Raw genomic sequence first — 22,053 nt, 5'->3', positions numbered from 1 at the left:
ATTACCACACAAAATACCTGCTTGTTAACAAGGTCAAAGAGGTCTCTTTCAGAATGATCCATAAGTATTAGCAAGAGAATCATTACCTGAAGAAAATCAACAAAGACATTAACATTAACTCTACTTTTTGTGTTGAGCATCCAGAAACAGTTTTGCATTTATTTTAGCATTGTCTCCATGTAAAGAAATTATGGATAGATTTTAATAGTTTTATAATTGTCAATATTCTTCATGACTTTTTAATTTTTTTTATAGGACTATGTGTTGCTCGGTTTCTTTAACTATAATAAGGATAAAGAAAAACAATTTTACCTCATAAATCTAATTGTGCTAATGGAAAAATGTCATATTCATAAATGTACATTCATTTTCTATAAGGAATTCAAACAGTACATTAAGACCATTCTAAATTATTCTAATAAGAAAGCTGTTAAAACAATCAATATGTTTCTTTTAGGGTCTTTGTATAATCTGCCATTTGCTGTACCCACTAGCCTAGCATATGTTATGATTGTCTGTTTGTATACTTCTTGCATGAGTACTGTTTTTTCTGCAATAAACCATATCTGGTTAGAGTGGTCCTAGTGATCCCGTGTGGCTCAGTTGGTGAGCGTGTGACCAAGGTCATGAGTTGAATTCCCACAGTGATCACTTACATTTACAAGAAATGCATGCACTCAATGTGATTTGATTCGGTTTTAAAAGCATCTGGTAAATGGTGTGTTCTGCCTTTCAGTTTGGGGATGGGAGTTAAACATTAGCCGCGAGCCTAAATAAGATGGAATCTCCTGACCATTTTGACAAAATGACATCGTATACACCACCACTGACAAGAAAGCAATGGGATACACTTAAAAAGCACTGAGTGTCATTAGTGTACTTCAATTGCTGTTTGGACACTGCCTCTCTTTCTCTCTGCCTCAGGAGAATACCCCTATCTACAAACAGAACTACAGCCTATAGCTCATTTCTTTTCCAAAACTCTCTCTGTCCTCCGGGACTCATTTCTTGGACAGAGAGCAAAAACAAAGAACAAACGGGCAAAGTTATTAAAGCATCCCGGCACTGAGATATTCAATCTGCCCAGACCGTTTCTTATAACGAGACGGTGACTCAGTTTTGGAAAAAGAGAAGTCTCTTTATTTTCTTCGCCGTCCTCTCTTTTTCCTCACTTACTCACTGAGGCGGTATATTTTGTTGGCATACATTCGGAAAGTATTCAAATGTGATAAGCTTGACATAGAAACACTGGATTTTAGGTTGTCTATTTTAAATCATGTTGATTTAATTACGAAATTATGAAAAAATATAAATAACATTCCCCCCATGAGGGCAAAAGGACATTTTATAGGGCTACAATTTTTTTCACTGAACTCAAATCAATCCACATTTAGAATCAGAAGATACATACCTATATCTGTAGAGAAAATCTGAAGAAAAGGAACTTAAGTTATGTTCTGTATAGCAGAGATTAGCTGAAAAGCAGTAGCATCTCACAGTAGCGAGTGACCTTCTTGGAAAGTCATAAAACATTAAAAAAATATACATACACTTAAAGGATATGCCAGTATCGCTGCATTTGATTGGCACAACAGTAATTATGGATGACCATATAGGCAGACCATATGAATGGAGAGAAATGTGCGTATTGTTTCTACGTCTGAGTGGGGATCTGAAATACAATGCTTCCTTTCATTCTTGAATTTTACAGAGCCTGTGAAAGAGAAGTCAGGGATGGGTAACATGGAACACACCAATTCATTCAGGATGGGACCCAAGCAACAATAGTCTTTTGGCTCTTTGTCCCTTCCAAGTCTCTCTTCACGTCTCTGTCTCTACGTCTGTCTGACGCCCCATGTCCTGGCCTCTCTACCTTATGTACCTTCTGTTCTTCCTCCTCTTTTCTCACCCCCCATTTCTCTCCAATCTTCTTCTCTTCCTTTCTCTCCCTCCTTTCTCCTCTGCCATGTTTCTCTCTACTCTGTCTGACCTACCTTTTCCAGATTGCTGCAGTGCTCCCCCTCCTCTATAACATGCATAAACACATACATACACACACACACACACACAAACACACACACACACAAATAAACACACACACACACATTAACACACACAAACACGAGCACACACACGTACGGAGAGCTGTATTCCTCAATCATCTCCACCCGCCACCCCCATCCCATGGAACTAGGAGGAACCAGTGGGACCTGCACACAGCGCTCTCTCATTGGCTGAGGACAGTACACACAGCGCTCTCTCATTGGCTGAGGACAGTACACACAGCGCTCTCTCATTGGCTGAGGACAGTACACACAGCGGTGGTACTGAGCAGAGCAGAGCGTTTCCATCCAATGGCGTTGGTGGTGGTGACGACGGTGGAGGCAAGACTTTCTTCTAGTTGGACTAGAAACACGATTTGGGTTCTGAGATGATGACGGTGGGGATGATGGGGATGACAATGATGACGGCGATGGCGATGGCGATGACGACGATGGCAATGGTGATGAGGATGGTGATGATGATGGTTGTTAGCAAATACCACTAGAAGTAGTGATACTCAGAGCACTTTACGGTCATCATCATAATCATGAATACTGGAAAAACATTACACATTAGATTTACCATCACGCTATACAAGCCTTGCCTGAGAGGCATTTTCCTTCTCGGTTTGTTTGACTCTTTCCGTCTCTCTCAACTTATCTCTCTCATACACACACATGCACACAGTACACTTGGCTACACACACACCGCCAAAAAGAGCCTAACACAGAAAAATGTTATGTAGGTTGCACAGGTGGGGAGACAGAGGGGGGCAGACAAAAGGGAGGGAGCGGGGGGACCAGTTGATGTAACAAGGACAGGAGAACATGAGAGGGGGGTTAAGAGGATATACATGGAATAGAGGACAACAAAGGATAAAACCAGGAGCAAAACACACAAGATAAATGGATGCGTTACCAGAGGACAAGGCCGGACAATCGGAACCTTCTCTCGCGCCTGTACCACTTAAGCCGTGCAGGACGCGTTAGTGTTGAGTTAGGCTAGGCTAGTATAAAGATAGGCGTTAGTGCAGGGCTAGCATAGCTGAGGCTAGGCATTGGTCCAGGGCTAGGGTAGTTATTCAACCAGGCCTAGCGCAGGGGTAAGTTAGCCTAGGCAAGTGCAAGGCTAGGATAGTATAGGCTAGGCATTAGTCCAGGCTAAGGTAAAAAAAAAAAAAAAAAAAAAAAAACAATGGATGCTAACTGGCAGACCATAGTGGTAAAAATACAACATTCAACACCAGGGAAGACAGGAAAAGAGAGAAAGAGGGTGTCACGTCCTGACCTTAGTTCCTTTGTTATGTTTCTTGTTTAGGTTGGTCAGGGTGTGAGTTGGGGTGGGCATTCTATGTGTTCTAGTTGTGGTTTTCTATGTGTTTGGCCTGGTATGGTTCTCAATCAGAGGCAGCTGTCAATCGTTGTCTCTGATTGAGAACCATATTTAGGTAGCCTGTTTTTCCCACTTGATTTGTGGGTAGTTGTTTTCTGTTTAGTGTATGCCACCTTACAGAACTGTTTCGTTTCATTCGCCGGTGTTATTTTGTTTAGTGTTCTCTGTTTGGTAAATATGAACATGGACACGTACCACACTAAATATTGGTCCGATCTCAACTACTCCTCCTCAGACGAGGACGACGAACGTTACAGAGGGACAGAGATGTTTTTTTTTAAATACCTATCTTTTACCAACAATCGTTGACCAATTTCCCGCATAGCCTACACTGCAATTGTTTAAAAGGTAATGGGGTCTACTACAATACATAAATCCAATAGTAGTAAAGTGTGCCTTGAACAAATCTTTAACCACAACCACAATAAATACAGCAGAATATTTCAAGGTGAAACAAAGGTTGGTATACTACGCAACAACCTGGACGTGTTTACAGTAAAGTTAGACCCCACAGTATACTGCAAGTCATATAGACGAAGGTGGGATTTTAAAAAAGGGTTAAAGCAACGCTTTTACCAGTCGTTCTGAAAAATGTGGCGCAAGACTTACACCGTCACAGTAGTAGCTGTATCAACTATAACGCTCATACCGTAGTAATAGTACACATTAGCAATGCCTCATTTCCTCACTGAATAAAATGTAGCTCTGTACACCAGATCAATAGATAAATCCATCACTTCAGTCAATCCAGATTACGTATAGTATGTTGTGAAGGTATTCTACTGTGCTTGTGGAGTGATGATACACTGAAATACTCACGTGGCTTGACCGCTAATGAAATGTACTGTACTTCAAGCTATTCATCAAGTGTGTATCTACAATATTTAGGTGCGCGCGTGTGTGTGTAGTGTCTGCAAGAGTGTGTTTACACTTCAAGCGATTCATCAAGTCTTTATGAATGCAGGTGTGTGTGTGTGTGTGTGTGTGTGTGTGTGTGTGTGTGTGTGTGTGTGTGTGTGTGTGTGTGTGTGTGTGTGTGTGTGTGTGTGTGTGTGTGTGTGTGTGTGTGTGTGTGTGTGTGTCTAGTAGAAAAAGACTAACAGCCTATGGGCGGAAAGGAGGAAGGTGTGGGCAACACTCGCAGATAGAGACTTGTAGCTACATGAACACTGCATTGAGGTAACCGTGAAGGATGGGCAGAGGGAGGAGAGAGAGATGGAGAGAGAGAATGGGAGAGAGAAGAGAAGGAAAAGAGGAGGAAAGGGAGGGAGGGAGGGAGGGAGGGAGGGAGGGAGGGAGGGAGGGAGGGAGGGAGGGAGGGAGGGAGGGAGGGAGGGAGGGAGGGAGGGGGGGAGGGAGGGAGGGAGGGAGGGAGGGAGGGAGGGAGGGAGGGAGGGAGTATGAAAGGTGGAGTAGCACTTCACACTTATTTATCTCCAGAGGCTCTTTCTCTGTGTCTGCCTCATCCCTCTCTCTTTTTCTTCTCTCCTCATCCCTCTCTTTACTGCATCATAATGACATGGACCAAGGCATCCCCTTGATAGAGTGGAGGAAAGGAGTGGGGGTGGAGGATTCTGGACAGCACAGAAAGTCCATATGGACTCACACAGCAATCTTTGGACGGACATTGAGAGAGCACAGTGAGTTAGTATACTATGATCTAAGGTTCTCTGTGGGAATAACATGTTATATACAGTGCATGTACCTAGTCCAATGACCTTCAAGCCTCAATAGAGTCTCTCTGCAATTAGATTGAGAAAGAGCATCAACATAAATTCAAAACAGAGAGAGACAAAGAGCTAGAGAGAGAGAGGGAGATACAGAGAGAGAAAGAGAAAGAGAGAGAGCTAGAGAGAGAGAGAGAGAGAGAGAGAGAGAGAGAGAGAGAGAGAGAGAAAGAGAGAGAAAGAGAGAGAAAGAGAGAGAGAGAAAAATGTGAAATTGACAATGAAAAAGAGAAAGTGTTCAAGGGAGTTTATGAGAGAGATGAGATTGTGTGGGGATGGAATGAAGCGAGGGGGCAAATGGCTGTAAGGAAGAAAATAAAGGGTGGGTGAGAGAGAGACTGGGAGGGAGGGGAAAAAAGGTAAATGGAGAAGTCAACCATTTCCCCAGTCAAGAGAGAGGGTGACAAAATATTCAAGCCAAGAATGATGAAGGAGTGAGTGACCCCGGGAGAGGGAGAAAGAGACAGAAAGAGTGAATGAATGAACTAAGGAGTAAATGAATGAAGGTAAGTGACATACCCAGAGAGACTGAGGAGAAATAGGCAAGAGCCCATAGCCGTTAGCCGTTTTGCATGCAGCTCGTGTGGTGCTTTTTTAACGGGACCCTAGTGGCAGTGTTTACTGCGGCACAATCCAGAAGAGCTTTATCATTACAGTATTACCAGGGCCTGCCTGTGTCACCATGACAACCACTGCTTTAGCGAGACCTTCTCTCCTTTCAGCACCAAGGACAGGGATCAACAGCCAAATACTGCTCCTCCACTGCCTCACATGGCCGTGTTTTAGGAAGTGAGACTCTGTCAAATAGTGATAATATTTTGGCTGGACAATCATGTCAAATGAATGTAAAAGTGCTAAATTGATGTAGGTGTATTTTGAATGACCTTGAGTGTACGATAGATAAATGACTTAAATTAACATATTGCCTGTGTTCCGTTATTAACATAACAATGTGTCCCATTATTAACATAACACTGTGTTCCATTATTAACATAACACTGTGTTCCATTATTAACATAACACGGTGTTCCATTATTAACATAACACTGTGTTCCATTATTAACATAAGACTGTGTTCCATTATTAACATAACACTGTGTTCCATTATTAACATAACACTGTGTTCCATTATTAACATAACACTGTGTTCCATTATTAACATAACACTGTGTTCCATTATTAACATAACACTGTGTTCCATTATTAACATAACACTGTGTTCCATTATTAACATAACAATGTGTTCCATTATTAACATAACACTGTGTTCCATTATTAACATAACACTGTGTTCCATTATTAACATAAGACTGTGTTCCATTATTAACATAACACTGTGTTCCATTATTAACATAACACTGTGTTCCACTATTAACATAACACTGTGTTCCTTTATTAACATAAGACTGTGTTCCATTATTAACATAAGACTGTGTTCCATTATTAACATAACACTGTGTTCCATTACTATAATATTGGATCATTGTTACTACGGTATAACCACCATCAATTTGATTTCATGTAGGATCTTTTCTTCAAGAGTTCAAAGCATATCGGCAATGACACAACCGCAGTCGGCTATGATATCTGCTCGCCAAGGGCAACTTGTACGGTAGGTTACATTTTAGGGAAGGGAAAGGGGATACCTGGTCAGCTTTACAACTTAAATGTATTCAACTGAAATGTGTTTTCCACATTTAACCCAGAGGTGCGGGGTGCGGGGGGGGGCCTTCATCGACATCATCGGCGCCCGGGAAGCAGTTGCTGTTGCTTTTAAACCAAGAAGGTACTTCATATAACTCTTCATATAAGGTTTCATTCATACCCCCTTAAGATAATACATGAACCACTTGGCAGGTAGCCTCACGGTTACGGGCATTGGGCCAGTATTGGCAAGGTTTCTGGTTTGAATCCCTGAGCTGGAAAAGTGCCGTTCTGCCCTTGAGTACCATTCCTAAGTCAGTATCACTGTCTTGCTCAAGGGCAGAACAGCAGATTTTTCCACCTTGCCGGCTAGGGAATTCAAACCCAACGCTCTTAATCGTGAGGCTACCTGCCAAGTGGTTCATTGATGTATTATCTTAGGGGGTATGACTGAAACCTTATATGAAGATTTATATGAAGTACCTTCTTGGTGTAAAAGCTTTGACTTTGGATTCAACCTTGAGTCGGTAACAAGGATTTGAGTTAGACCAAGTGCATCATCATCATCATCATTATTATTATTAAAATATTCTTTGTCATCATCATTACTAAAGTAACCGTTTAATAGTACGTTTTAAATTGGACTTTCAACCAGAGATTAAACAGAACCCCTTATTCACCCCCCCCCCCCAAAAGTACAGGTTCATATAGTTCCTTTTCGTAAAAAAAAAAAAATGTTTACCCATTAAATCAACGTTGTTTTTACATTCAGCAAATTCATTTACTCCACCAATTAGCGCAGACGGAGCAGCTTGCTATGGAACTGGTAAGCTAGTTATTTACGTGTTTGATTGGTCAGGTAATGCAGGCGTGACATGCGTCTGAAATATCACAGGTGGGGAGGGAGGGGTGGACATGGAGGGGGTTTGGCTTGAAGCACTGAACATCATGACGTGACGTGAATAGGAGTGTGTTTACTCTATTATAGGCATCATCACCCCACTGACTACACTACTGTAGACATTAGGAATCCTTTTTGAACACATTATTGACTGGTTCTCGGGAACACTTACAGATCACTTTCGTTCCCCTGACTTCAGCTATGTAAAATGAAGGTACAACCGTACAAAACGTCTCACTTGTTTTATGCTGAACAATGGCCTGGTGGGGCTCGCGAACACAGTGAGTGTGAGAAAGCAGCACCCTATGGCGAGGTAGTGTGTGAAATGGACAGAGCCTGAAAGTGGGGACGGAAAAAGGAGAGACGGGGAAAGGGGTAAGTCGTTTTCTCTCACCATGTTATTTTGAATTCGAATGAGGAATTCTCACTGTGGATTTGAGTAACTGTGACTTCCCATACCAAAGGTTTCTCAACAGTGTTGGCATATAGGAGTTTGGGAGTTCTACTGTATATATTTCAGGTTATTTTGAATTGTACACATAAAAAAAAGCTACTGGTATTTGAGATCTAGTATACGATATTACGGTCATTCAGCATTAAGCAAGTTAAAGGCCCAGTGGAGTCAAAATGCAGTTTTCCCTGTGTTTTGTATCATATCGTGCAACAGCTGATAAAACAAACACTGTAAAAGTGTGAACGAAAATGTATCTGTGTCATTTCATGATAGTTGCTGGTTGAAAACACAATCTACACAGGACCTTCTGATCAGCAGGTTTAAAGGAGAGGGAGTTTTGGCTTTCCATGGTGACATCACCATGTGATAAATTGGTTAATAAGACCAATAACAGAGGCCTCCCGGGTGGCGCAGTGGTAAAGGGCGCTGTACTGCAGTGCACTCTGGGTTTGCACCCAGGCTCTGTCGCAACTGGCCGCGATCGGGAGGTCCGTGGGGCAACGCACAATTGGCCTAGCGTTGTCCGGGTTAGGGAGGGTTTGGCTGGTAGGGAAATCCTTGTCTCATCGCGCACCAGGGACTCCTGTGGCGGACCGAGTGCAGTGCACTCTAACCAAGGTTGCCAGGTGCACGGTGTTTCCTCCGACACATTGATGCATCTGGCATCCGGGTTGGATGCGCGCTGTGTTAAGAAGCAGTGTGGCTTGGTTGGGTTGTGCAGCGGAGGACATGTGACTTTCAACCTTCGTCTCTCCCGAGTCCTTACGGGAGTTGTAGCGAGGAGACAAGATAGTAGCTACTAAAACAATTGGATACCATGAAATTGGGGAGAAAAAAAAGGGTAAAATAAAAAATATAAAAAATAAGACCAATAACAAATAAAGTTATAAACTTCTCTGCCAATAACAGCTAGTTTTCCCTTCCCCACTCTTGCTTGAGAATTTTTGTTGTTGTTGCTAAAAAAAGCAATTTTTGCTGTGTTCTGTTGTAGTAAGGTACTAAATTCTTACCTGGAAATGATTTGATATTGATATAAAAACAGCTGCATTGGCCCTTTATGCTTCTTCAGTGTGATGGTCCATGAAATATGTCAATAAGCATCATTGTAAGACACCAAATGATGACTTGTTCTGTGTTTAGCAATCACCGAGAAGCTTGTTATAGATATTAGTAGTGTGCACTTTTCTCAATACCAGAACGAAAGCAAACTTTCAAGCACATTCATAGCAGTAAAATAGCAAGCATGACGAAGTACCATAGCTCCGCAATACGAAGAGACAAGAAACCATCGACATAAGATTTGGCTATGTTCCAAAATCCATAATGGCCACTTACCACTTAGAATGCATGCCCAATACACTACCACTTAGAATGCATGCCCAATACACTACCACTTAGAATGCATGCCCAATACACTACCACTTAGAATGCATGCCCAATACACTACCACTTAGAATGCATGCCCAATACACTACCACTTAGAATGCATGCCCAATACACTACCACTTAGAATGCATGCCCAATACACTACCACTTAGAATGCATGCCCAATACACTACCACTTAGAATGCATGCCCAATACACTACCACTTAGAATGCATGCCCAATACACTACCACTTAGAATGCATGCCCAATACACTACCACTTAGAATGCATGCCCAATACACTATCACTTAGAATGCATGCCCAATACACCACTTAGAATGCATGCCCAATACACTACCACTTAGAATGCATGCCCAATACACTACCACTTAGAATGCATGCCCAATACACTACCACTTAGAATGCATGCCCAATACACTACCACTTAGAATGCATGCCCAATACACTACCACTTAGAATGCATGCCCAATACACTACCACTTAGAATGCATGCCCAATACACTACCACTTAGAATGCATGCCCAATACACTACCACTTAGAATGCATGCCCAATACACTACCACTTAGAATGCATGCCCAATACACTACCACTTAGAATGCATGCCCAATACACTACCACTTAGAATGCATGCCCAATACACTACCACTTAGAATGCATGCCCAATATACTACCACTTAGAATGCATGCCCAATACACTACCACTTAGAATGCATGCCCAATACACTACCACTTAGAATGCATGCCCAATACACTACCACTTAGAATGCATGCCCAATACACTCCCACTTAGAATGCATGCCCAATATACTACCACTTAGAATGCATGCCCAATACACTACCACTTAGAATGCATGCCCAATACACTACCACTTAGAATGCATGCCCAATACACTACCACTTAGAATGCATGCCCAATACACTACCACTTAGAATGCATGCCCAATACACTACCACTTAGAATGCATGCCCAATACACTACCACTTAGAATGCATGCCCAATACACTACCACTTACAATGCATGCCCAATACACTACCACTTAGAATGCATGCCCAATACACTACCACTTACAATGCATGCCCAATACACTCCCACTTACAATGCATGCAAAATACACTACCACTTAGAATGCATGCCCAATACACTACCACTTACAATGCATGCCCAATACACTACCACTTAGAATGCATGCCCAATACGCTACCACTTAGAATGCATGCCCAATACACTACCACTTAGAATGCATGCCCAATACACTACCACTTAGAATGCATGCCCAATACACTACCACTTAGAATGCATGCCCAATACACTACAAATTACAATGTATGCCCAATGTATGGTTGTGTTGGTAAAACGCTGTAGTAAGCACAAAAACAAACTTCCCATTGGGTTTCATTCTACAATGATATTGGAATGTAGCCAGAGACCCCTCTGCCGCCAGCCACATCCCCACCATCCCCGCCTCTCACTTTGGTGCTAAGGGGAATCAGGTGACAGCTACTTGAGAAGAAGTGAGGGGAAACGCAAGGCGAAGCAGCACCGGATAGATATTCCCGGAAAAGGTGTGGAGGAAGGAACACCGGCCAAGTCTGCACCCCAGGGAGACTAGACTGGATAGGGGGAGAGGCGGGTTAGGGAAGAACCTGGTGCACCAGAGCTATGAAGACCCAGCGGCGAAGCGAGACTGAGACTGGAGCCCCAGACGGGGGTCATCTAACACGGGACTCTGCGGGACAATGAAGGGCATGAGGTTGGGGGGGTTGATTGAGATGCATGGGTGTGTGTTTGTGGTGTCTTGCGTGCACACGTGAGTGCGTGTCTGATTTCGGAAGTGTGTGATTATGTACTGTACACACACCAAGGACGTAAGTAAAGAGAGAGAAGTACACAGGATTGAAGCCACAGGGTGTTACTAAAAACTAAGTCCTCTCACATGCTACAGCCCTAGTAAAAAGGGTTCTTCAGCTGTCCACATAGGACAACCCTTTTTGGTTCCATGTATAACCATTTTGGGTTCCATGGAGAAGCCTCTTTGGGAAGGGTTCTCCATGGAACCCAAAATGGTTATACCTGGAACCAAAGGGGTTCTACCTGGAACCAAAAATAGTTCTTCAAAGGGTTCTCCTATGGGGACAGCCAAATAACTCCGCCAGGTTCTAGACATCACCTTTTCTTTCTAAAAGTGTACCTTCTGCTAATTGGTCAAATGACTGAATCCCGGAGCACCCTATTTTATTCGGCAGAAAATGTCATTACCAGCTACTGTGATGCCCTTTATAACTTACGGCAACTCTGTGGCGTGTTGAATCAGTCGGCTCACACAAACACACTGTGCTCTATGATCAACACTCATTTTTCACTGTGGTCCTGTCCAACAGTTCTGAAGACAAGCAAATGGGTTTGGAGGTGAGGGCGCGAAAGAGAGATGTGTTGCGATTCCCTCATCCCCCCGTCTGCATTGTATTCGATCCAGATCACTGCAGCGGACTATGTGTCGTTTGTCCTTGCGACACAACCCCCCTCACCCCCTTTGTCCCCCCCCCGTCCTCCCTGCTTACACTGTCTGAAAGCCTGAGCGATAGTCTGATTCAGAGGGGTTGGGTTAAATGCAGAAGACACATTTCGGGTTGAATGTGTTCAGTTGTGCAACTGGCCAGGTATGCCTCTTTCTCTTTTCCTAGTTTGGCAAAGCTGTCCATGTTCTATAAGATGTGATGACTGAGTGCCTGTCTGTCTGCTCTCTCCCTCTCTCTCTCTCTCTCTCTCTCTCTCTCTCTCTCTCTCTCTCTCTCTCTCTCACTGCTATCTCTCTCTATCTCTCTCTCTCTCTCTCTCTCTCTCTCTCTCTCTCTCTCTCTCTCTCTCTCTCTCTCTCTCTCTCTCTCTCCTCTCTCTCTCTCTCTCTCTCTCTCTCTCTCTCTCTCTCTCTCTCTCTCTCTCTCTCTCACTGCTATCTCTATATCTCTCTCTCTCTCACTGCTATCTCTATATCTCTCTGTCCTTAATCTAAATGAGGGCATCGTGACGAAAAAACGGCTTTGTAAGAGAAACAGGAAAGACATGGGGCACACAGACCGACTGCAGATTCCCGCGGTTTACTCACCACCAAGGACATTGCAGAGCTCTAACCAGCATCAACCCACTCACTCACCACCCCCAACTTTACCGGCCAGAAGCCGGTGAAGAGCTAAAAATAGGTCAATCTCTGGGTGAATAAAAATGTCCTCGTAGAGCTACCTATTGCCTACCTCGTGAGGACATTCAGATCTGTGCCTCGTGAGAGCACTCCGATTTGTTCATTGTGAGGACCTTGAGACATTTAAACGGTGGTCCATCTGAGACCTTACACTTCAAGTCTTTACGGGGGACATTTTAATAAACCCCTTCGATATGACATAACATAACATGTTCGCTTAAACCGGTCATTCACTGGTGCTTTCAAACGTTCGCTCACTCGCTCTTCCCTCTCCAGTGACTTACGGGGTAGAACCATCGTGAGCTAGCAGATGGTCACACAGGAATTGTTCCAGTGTCGCACCCTCCCTACCCATGTCATTTTTTTTATTGGAATGAGCAGTGATCCAGCATGACTGTTTAAGTGTCACAGGGCACAGGGAGCCACAGCGGAGCCGAACGTCACGCGTTGTCAAACCAGGCATACTCACTCACAAACCTTATACCACATGCAAATAACCCTGCCTCACGGAACTCACAACAACTCACGAGATGCTTTAGGACTTGTGTTTTCGAGCAGTCTGTTTTAAAACTATATGTTTTCAATCAATCAATCTGAGTACAGGTCTTGCCAGCATAGGTAACTCTGGGTCTTCTTTTCCTGTGGCAGTCTTCATGAGAGCCAGGTTCATCATAGCGCTTGATGGTTTTTGCGATTGCACTTGAAGAAACTTTACATTTCTTGAAATTTTCTGTATTGACTGACCTTCATGTCGTAAAGTAATTATAGACTGTTGTTTCTCTTTGCTTATTTGAGCTGTTCTTGCCATAATATAGACTTGGCCTTTTACCAAATAGGGATATCTTCTGTATACCACACCTACCTTGTCACAACACAACTGATTGTCTCAAAAGCATTAAAGGAAAGAAATTCCACAAATTAACTTTTAACAAGGCACACCTGTTAGTTGAAATTCATTCCAGGTGACTACCTCACGAAGCTGGTTGAGAGAATGCCAAGAGTGTGCAAAGCTGTCATCAAGGCAAATGGTGGCTTACTTTGAAGAATCTCAAATATAAAATATATTTTGATTTGTTTAACACTTTTTTGCTTACTACATGATTCCATGTGTGTTATTTCATCGTTCTGATGTCTTCGCTACTGTTCTACAATGTAGAAAATTGTCAAAATAAAGAAAAACCCTTGAGTAGGTGTGTCCAGACTTTCAACTGGTGCTGTATATATTTACTCACTCCAAGTATCAGTTCTTGCATCCATAGCTCCATCAATGAGTTTGAGTGTGGTTACATTCCTCCAGCCCCATACCTCCGCTTTATGGCAAACCAAGGTGATATGGGGATGAGAAAGCAGATGAACATGTCTCCGATATATTGGATAGATGTGTGTCTGTATGTGTGCCATTATTTGTATTTATGGGTGTGTGGGTGTGTGTCTTTTCAATGTATGGATGTAACACAATTGAGGGCTGGATTCAATCCGTATTGCAGAAGTATCGCGAAGAATCCGCGTTACAGCTCGACTGGAATTGAAAGGAATTGTTCCCGCGTTTGCTGAGACCTCATTCACGGTGAACACTGCATATGTCGGCTCAATTGGAAATGACCTTGGCATTTCAACGCGATACTTCCGCGATACGGATTGAACCCAGCCCTAATACAGCTCGTATATTAAAGACAACAGGTCCATTCTTTGACATTTGAACATTTAGGGCTCGCTGAAGACCTGCGCTACAGAGCGATAGAATTTTAAAGGCAATGTTCGCGGAGACCGCATTCACGGTGATGTCGGCTCAATCGAAAATGACCTTGACATTTCAATCGCGCTACGGCGACTGAGAAGGACTCAAGAGTGCCAGATAATTGCTGAGATTTAATTGACCGTCTAAATAACACCAACAGTTTTTAGTTTTTCGGCATTTTAGGCTAATTGTTACATTCTTCCTAATTCAGAGAATTATTCTGCATTCAAATTGCAGGTCCAGCAAATGGTTTATGTGCACCTTGCTACCCATTCTACTAGTTTATGTGCATAGCTGTGGAATAAAAAGTTAATGTGGAGCTCTGTGTATAATGTTCTGATGTATGTGTGTGTAGCTACAGTGTACTGGTTAATGTGCATAGGTGAGTACAGTACTCCATGGTTTATTGGCATATCTGAGTACAGTGGAAAAAGGTTTATGTGGACTCTTATGTGGACTCTGAGAACAGTAAGTGATGTATTTGCTGTTGGTGTGTAGCTACAGTGTGCTGGTTAATGTACACTGACATTTACAGTGTAAAGGTTTATGGGCAGAGGTGTGTACTATGATTCATGATTTATGTGTACTTCATACTGCAGGCGTGTACAGCGTAACGGTAAATGAAGAGGTGTACGGGTCATGTTTTATGTGAACAGCGTAAGGGTGAATAAGCAGTAGGAAGGTTTATGGGGAAAGTGTTAAGGTTAATGTGTTGGAGTGTGTGCAGATTAGAAAATGTGCATGTATGCAGGTGTGTACAGTGTTCAGGTATATAATATAGTTCTCGTCGGCGTAAAGTCCACTGCCTAAAGAGGTAAGCACGGCATCTACTTTCTGTCTGTCAAGTGTTTTCCCTGCCATCGATAAGCGGGCAGGCCATCCAGCTTAGCTCTTCAGCCCTCCATCGAAGATAATGTGGTTTCTAAAGGCTTCCGTCCTCGAGGTTGCTTTGAGGGACTTAAATAATAGGTTGGGGAAAGACGGGTTCTGCACCGAACACAACAGCATGTATAGGTGTGTACAGTACTGAGTCCTCAACCTCCCTCGCTCTCCCGTGTTTTGACTGGATTTAAGGGATTCAGTTGGGCAACGCTTTATCCTGTTCTGGCACCAGCCGAACTCTCCAGCCTCGCCGGTGTCCAAACAGATTTCAGCTTGAGAAGTGAGATGGCGGAAAGTAACAAGGGGTTACCACTGCGGAGGAGGACAGAGGGGGGGGTGAAGAGCTTGTGAGGGAGGAAGGGAGGAGTTTGTAAGGGAGGGAGGGAGGTAACAGGGGATGGATGATGAAGGCTGGGATGGATGGATGGATGGGGGTGGGAGGCACAGATGTAGGGTGGTTATGAGGGAGGTTGGGAGGGAGCGAGGGAGTGGGGGGGGCACTCTTGCAACAGGCATTGTCATCGCAAAATACTTTGTATAGTGTGAAACATAATACATATTAGGATGAAAAAGTTCAAGGCTGAGAAACAACGAAAATGTTTTTTTTTTCAAAGCACGTTTACAGTTTACAGTTAGTTCACAGTAAGTGTTGATGCGAATCGCGTGATTGTTGTGTCCACTTTTCTCCTTTGGCACGATATCACGCATCCATCCTCAAAAATACCAAACAACAGACAGAGATAGTATTACATTGACACTACACTAAATTGAGGGGTTCGGATTGCTGGGTTGATACAAACACAAGACGAGAAGACCTGGGCACAACACCTCGTCGGGGAAAATAGAAACCGAACGTGATGGTTTTCCCAAACACGTGCACCAAAAGGGGAAGTCTGCTAATCGTTAGTCATGCCCTTCCCATGAGTCCTCCCGTACCCGTAATAAACTCGCTTAGTGCTGAGAGTGGCTCCTAAATGAACAACCCATGTTCACCTGGCAGCCAAACAGTTGGTGTGGTGTCACGGGCTATTTTCGGCGTCAACCTGTTTGGTGTAAAGCGTTGTTAATATCAAATGGTCGTACGGGCCAGATGATATTCTGCAAGCAACAGAGGGATAGACCTGCCAAGAGAGAATAGGATTAAAGACTCGTCTCCTTGCTACTCTCGTTCTATTTTTAGAGGGATTTCATAAGGGGGGGGGGAGCAAGAATGGAAGTGAGAGGCCTTCGTTACAATCAGGTTTTGAATGAACACACTGGAGAATCAATCATAGTGTAGTGGAAGATTAAGGATATTTATTTAATATTTTAAGACACATTTGTCCCAGTGCAGGTGATGATATCACTTAGAAATAAACCCTCTGTATGTTGCCTTTTTTCTTGTGTAGTGCTTTGCTGAATGGAACACTTTAAGGGATGGTTTCCCCGGACACAAATGAAACCTAGTAGAGGACTAAAAAGCCGTCTCAATGGAGATTCTCTTTCGAAAGAGCTTTTTTAGTCCGGGACTAAGATTCATTTGTGTCCGGGGAAACCACCCCTTAAAGCGTTCCATTCAGCAAACCACTACACAATACAAAGGCAACATACTTTTATTTTATTTCATTTATTTCTACGCGATATCATCACCTGCACTGGGACATTAACAGTGTGGGGGAAAGCGTTGAGTTTCACACATTTAGGACAAGTCCCAACTATTCTAACAGTGAGAAGCACATTGTGATCTTGAGTGAGTGGGTCCCTTTAATGACAGAAACATTGGCTCTAGGGCCCCTCATTGATGTGGATGGTGATGTAATGGAGAGCACAGCAGGAATCCTTGGGGCTCTCCTCCAATCACAAAGAAGCGAGGAGAGGAGAAGAACGAGATGCCACCATGATTGGCTGGGAGGCTCACCATGATGGGCTGACTTTCAGACAATCCACAGTCCCGTTCAGCACGTATCGCAAAACAAACCCAGACTGCACAGAGTAGGAGGTGGTTGCTTCAGGGCAAAATGGTGCGGAAAACTCTCACACGACTACGCAAAATGAGAACTGACCCAGTACAGAAATAGAGAGCCCACAAGCGGTCTACGCTAAAAGAAGACAGGAGGATGTTGTTGTATATGGTGCGTGTGAAGCACGAGTGCTTTCAGAATCTACTGCCAATTTTGAAACCTACACCAATTATATTTGATAGGAAAACCTCCACTTCCGTCCCAAACATACCATCCGCTCATTCACTCCTTTGAGAATTCAAGCTTCCAAGATTCAAAGTACCCAGAAAAACGAACGCAATGTCCCCGCACCGATAATGGCAAAGTCCCCCAAACCCTGCCCCAAGTATATTGTCCAATAACTACTGTTCTAACTATAGGAACCCCTGTTAATAGGCTACCTTTTTATTTCCTGGTCAGCACAGTGTTTTCTACCCGGATACACCCTGTTCTGGGGCACATTTGTGTTTATGACAGGAAGGTTGCGCTCTGACACTGAACACAGTAGAGAAGAACAGCAAACAATGAACCACCGGGGGGGTCTGAACCCTCAACCAGGCCGCAACGCTGCCCCAACAACACTGACACAGCCAACACAGCCAGGTTCAATCATACTGTATGTGTGAAGCTTGAGAGAGGGTATCAGACAAGGCCTACTGAGCCCAACCAAGTTGTAGTGATTGCGCATCCGCCATAGTTGAATCGTGTTTTTTTTTTTAAATGGACAATGTGAATAGGAGCCAGCACAGTTTGGTTTGGGTAGGCATGATAGCCATGATAGGCATGATAGGCATGATAGCGTGAAAAAAGGTATGGGTGAGGTTCATAATGTATACGATGTGCATAACAGACCACAAATGAGATATGCCAGTAGATACGTTAATGACGGACAATCGTACCATTCCACTGTAGAGGGAGAAATAACTGAATGTCTCTATGACTGTCATAAGTCATGTTTTTGTTGTAGGCCTTTCCTGCAGTCAAATGACCTAGTGGCCTCAACGGGTGTGATGTTAATCATATTTGTCAGAATGACATATTTAATCAACATGATTTGGGTTTATCCAGTGTTTCTATGTCAAACGGTTTTGTTATCTTCCAGTGTTCTGTGACGTGTATGAGGTTAATATTGGGACGCAAACTCAAATCTGGAAACATTTCAACTCTACATCTGACGCGGTGCGGGTGTCTTCTTCTTTTGAAGCCCTTGACCGTGTGCGTGAGGCGTATACTTTTGTTTCAAGTTAGACGCGTGTCAGACTACCAAGAAACACGCTGTGTGACCTTTGATTTAGCCTGCTGCAGTAAAAAGGTTCAATGGACGTGGTGCAAGTGATTTCCTGAATGAACAGAAATAGGATCAAACACATTCTATTGGGTTCTACTGTATGTTCTTGTATCGGTAGAGCAGGCACAGATATATGCCGTGGTGATAGAACTGTGATAGCATATCATAGTAAAGCGTGCTCGCCGCTTATAGTAATTCCACACCGTGTCTACCTTCCATTGATAGCCTGGCCGTGTATTTGCTTCAATCACTGAACTAAAGCTGGGACGATAAACCGAAAATGATCGCCACCGACCATACCGGTATTTTGCTGATATCGTTTGTTACAATAAGTAGCCTATACTAGAGGGATGTGACGTTTGAAATGATGTAAGTTTGCTCATATGGATGATTGTTCATTGGACAATCGATGGTCACAAACAGTCGTAGTTTAAAGGATAGTTTAAAAAAACTGTGCTGAACATTAATATTGTAAACTTAACGTCCTGTTTATCATTATCGCATCAATTCAGGCAATTTATCCGGAAATTGATTTTTGTCCATATCGCCCAGCTCTACACTGAACACAACTGGTGCTTATTGGAAACAGGCTTCTATTTGAGCCAGGCCTCTATTTCCTTAATGCACACAGCTTTTGCTCAATAAAATGTTGAAAAGACTACCACACTGTTTATTATGACCAAATATGACCAGTATAAACATAATAACAAATCCATCGCAGATCAGACTTGCAAAGACTAGGCTGCTTATCATACACTCCCGATGTCCTGCTTCAGCACCATTCTCTCGCTCTTTGCATCTCTCCTCTTGAATGAGACACTGATGTCTCATTCACTGCAATGATTTTGCTCTCATTAATCGTCTTTCGCACAATCTTTATGTTACTCGCTAATGTTCACTCTTAAACAATTCACTTAGACCTGCCGTTATTTGAAACAGGCGTTTATTTGCTGAATTGAGTGCCGATACCGGGCTTTTAAAAGGGACAGGCCTCTATTTGGGACTCAGTGTTTAACTGAAGTTTTACGCTATTAGAATATCTACAAACACTGCATTCCGCAGAAATCTATTGGGTATACATTACCACTGTTCTGTTGACCAACTTGATTGACAAGCAACACAATCTAATTAGACCACAGCTGATTCCAATCGTTAAAATACCGGTTCATAAACATCAAGATCTCCTTTGTTGTTGGAAATGAGATAACGGGAGAAATTGCGACAAAACAACACCGTTAACAAGAATTCTATTGAGGTTATATTAAGTTAGGATCAAGGAATGTCAATTATGTGATGACACTGTGATTAATCGCACTGTGAAACTCAATCTCGAGCCATTAGGGATCAATAGTAGAATAATACACCACATCCAGAGCCATATGCCGTCAATACCAAATGAGATGGTAAAATATTCATATAATATCACTTAAAAACAAAGCCTCAATTCATGTTTAAACATCTTTACATTGTAAAGGGCGAGAAAAAATACTGAATTGAAATGCAGACAAAAAGAGAAGATAATCAATCAAATATCAGATTGCATTGCAGATTGGATTGCTAAAGCCTTCATTGCGGATGGAAGATGAATCCAGCACACACACACACACACACACACACACACACACACACACACACACACACACACACACACACACACACACACACACACACACACACACACACACACACACACACACACACACCTCCCAATGTCTATTTCTCTCTAGCGATACCCCCATCTCTGTCTCTGCCCTCCTGACACTATATCTCTCCTTCCTCTCTCTCTCTCTCTCTCTCTACCCATCTCTTTCTCCCCCTTTCTCTATCCCCGTCCCTATCTATTCCCTCTCCATCTCTGTTGCTCCACCTTTCCCTCTCTCATCATCCCCTCTCTCTCTCTCTCTCTCTCTCTCTCTTGCCGGTGCTCCCCCTCCTTTCTCTCCCCGTGTCTACTGCAGCAGAAAAGCCAGCACAGACAGCTGCTTGTCTGTCTGTCTGTCTGTCTGTCTGTCTGTCTGTCTGTCTGTCTGTCTGTCTGTCTGTCTGTCTGTCTGTCTGTCTGTCTGTCTGTCTGTCTATCTGTGTGTACATGGGTAAGAGAGAGGGAGAGAGAGAGAGAGAAGTGTGTGTGTTGTGCTACGGTATATCCATGCACCACATGCACTCGTGCGCAATAAAAAAAAACACAGCCCGTTGAATAGTACTATGAATAATGTCTCTGATCATTGATCGCTGAGCATATGTAGATCCGTCAGTCACAAGCGCGCCACCCATGTCTTCCGGTTCAAGAAACCCTGGAGTGCCGGTCAGGAATCCATCCTACTCATGTGGTCTCCACCATCGGCTGGAGCGCCCAATAGAGAGGCACTTCCTGTTATTCAACATTAAAGCCAATGCCTGCCAAAGGGAAAGATCAGGTGACCCAATCCAGATGATATATCTATCTAACCCTGAGACACAGCTCTTCCTGTGCTGAGACCAGATACTGGACGTGGACAGTTGCGTAGTTTCTACAGTCAGGTTAGACTGGACTAGAGAGAGAGATGCAGTGTGTGTAGGATGGGGGGGTGCGAGCGTGCATGTGTGTGTGTGTGTGTGTGTGTGTGTGTGTGTGTGTGTGTGTGTGTGTGTGTGTGTGTGTGTGTGTGTGTGTGTGTGTGTGTGTGTGTGTGTGTGTGTGTGTGTGTGTGTGTGCATGCGTGTATGGATGTGTATTTGTATACTTATTTTTGCACATACAGTACAGGTACTTGGATCTATACATGTTTGCGCTGCAGGTGTTGTATTGTCTGTTGTCTGCCTGTGTATGTGCGTGTATGTATGTGCCTAAAGAGGAGTGTTTTGCAGTGTCATCAACGAGGAAACGTGTATGGTACTCAACATCAATAGGAGTGTGCATGATTTTTACAACATGCATGATTTTAAAATATTTATACACAAAGCAAACTGTATGGCCAGCTAATTGAGCATAGACTACATGTTATTTCATAATGGCATGTGCGGATGAAGAAACATAGCCTATTCAATCAAGTTATTTAATCTATACATCTTCATCAAAAACCCTGTATCCTTCTTCTTGCTACCCGTATATTATGTTGTGTTTGACGTTTGCACTATCAAAGAGAATCAATCATCAAACGGTAAAAGCATTTTTACATTCGGCACCTCGGGTCTCGTTACTATTAGCTTGAGAACCAGCTGATTTGAAACGAACGCAGCTTCTAGGAAATGGGTCTGAAAAGCGTGCATGGAGGGGCTTTATCATAGCCTCGCACTGTAATGGGGGACAGATACACTCGCCAAAAATGAGAATCACCGAGGGCAAATGGGGAAATACGAAAAGAAGACTTGTTTTATGTTCCAGTTTCGAGGTCGCATGAAGGCTCAAATGAGCGCTAAATAAATAACATAATAAATC

At 43.3% G+C, this 22,053-nt stretch overlaps 1 protein-coding gene across 2 annotated transcripts in view; it reads right to left on the bottom strand.

Annotated features, from left to right (window-relative positions):
* kcnc3b (potassium voltage-gated channel, Shaw-related subfamily, member 3b) overlaps nt 1-22,053 on the bottom strand; it is a 75,721-nt gene that overhangs the window by 41,389 nt on the left and 12,279 nt on the right. The gene's annotated exons all lie outside the window — the stretch shown is intronic.

This window comes from Oncorhynchus keta, chromosome 3 (assembly GCF_023373465.1).
Source record: "Oncorhynchus keta strain PuntledgeMale-10-30-2019 chromosome 3, Oket_V2, whole genome shotgun sequence".
Lineage (NCBI taxonomy): Eukaryota > Metazoa > Chordata > Actinopteri > Salmoniformes > Salmonidae > Oncorhynchus > Oncorhynchus keta.
Note: the sequence above shows the minus strand (reverse complement) of the source record. Positions and strands in the feature narration are given on the sequence as shown.